The following is a 1381-nucleotide window of genomic DNA, read 5'->3' on the forward strand; positions in this document are numbered from 1 at the left end:
GGCGCTAGTTCCTCTCCTGCCCCGACCCAGCCAATGGGAGCTGCGCTTGCGGGCGGGGGGTGGGGCAGCATGCGGACTCCCCCTGGCAGCCCCTAAGGCTAGGAGCTGGACATGCCGGCTGCTTCCGGACCTGGGAGCCACGTGTGGGCCACGGCGCGGTGCTAGCAGGGAGCCTGCCAGCCCCACTGCGGCACCACGAACCGGACATTCAACGGCCCGATCAGCGGTCCTGACCGGAGCCGTCAGGATTCCTTTTTGACCAGGTGTTCCAGTCCAAAACCAGGCACCTGGTCACCCTACTGGGGAGGAATGCAGTCATTGGGAGCAGGGGGAGGAAGGCCAGGCCTCAGTAGCTTGTTTCAGCTGTGCCCACCCACCCTTGCTAAAAAGGCAATTGAAGGGAGAGTTATGGGGACTAACTAACAACTGGATTCTATTAAATTAGCCCCTTGCGAGATGACTTATCCTTCGGCCCGACAAAACGACTGCTAAAATGCACATGAGTCTCACCTCCTTTGGAATGTACCAGGTTGCAACAAGTATTGTCAAAACAGTGTCCCTGGGCAGGATACCCTGGATTCCCTTCAAGAAATCTTTACCATTACACAAGCGGAACACAGTGATATAAAGAATAAATATTTCCACCGCACACAGTATAAGCATGAACACTGAGTGATGTTGCTTCCCCTTTACACCTTGCTTATTAACAAGTGGTTTCGTTTCAATGGTAAATTGGATGGATCGATTCCAAATCCCTCATCCCTGTTCTCTGCAAGCCTCCCTGTCTTTGGTTTATCATAGATTACTGGAGGAAATGTTTGTGGAAGGCTCTTGTTAAAATCTTGGCACCATATCAGTGTAATTCCCACTGTTGATTAAATGTAAACCATGGGTAAGCCCTCCTCCGGCTGGAAATACCAAAGTTAAAGTTGAAAGAGCAGAGAAAAAAATATTTTTGATCCAAAATCTACATGCCCCCAAACTGAAATGTTTCTGTTCTGAAATGCTGGTGTAGCGCCTCATGGGAGTTGTAGTTTGGATGCCTCATGCCCATTCTCTTCTATAGAGTGGGCTCCTTGGCTAGACTTCATCTCCCATACTTAGGGCTGCAATTATATCACGGTGGGGAAATAGTCACGGATCAACTCCACATCTCCCGAACCCCGTCCAGTGCTCTATCTTCCAGACCACACTGCCTCTAATATGGCAAGTTTGTCTTCCATCAAGTATTGCTTATTTAAATACATTGATGTCTCCCTGTTACAGATGTTGGCTCAGCATTTTTCTCTCGTGTGTCCTAACCCCAAACTAGCCTAACATAGGTCAAATATTAATTAGTTCTAGGGATGTCAAGCGATTAAAAAAATTAATTGTGTTTAAT

The sequence above is a fragment of the Terrapene carolina genome, unplaced genomic scaffold, assembly GCF_002925995.2.
Source record: "Terrapene carolina triunguis isolate 2854851 unplaced genomic scaffold, T_m_triunguis-2.0 Scaffold212, whole genome shotgun sequence".
In the NCBI taxonomy this organism is placed as follows: domain Eukaryota; kingdom Metazoa; phylum Chordata; order Testudines; family Emydidae; genus Terrapene; species Terrapene triunguis.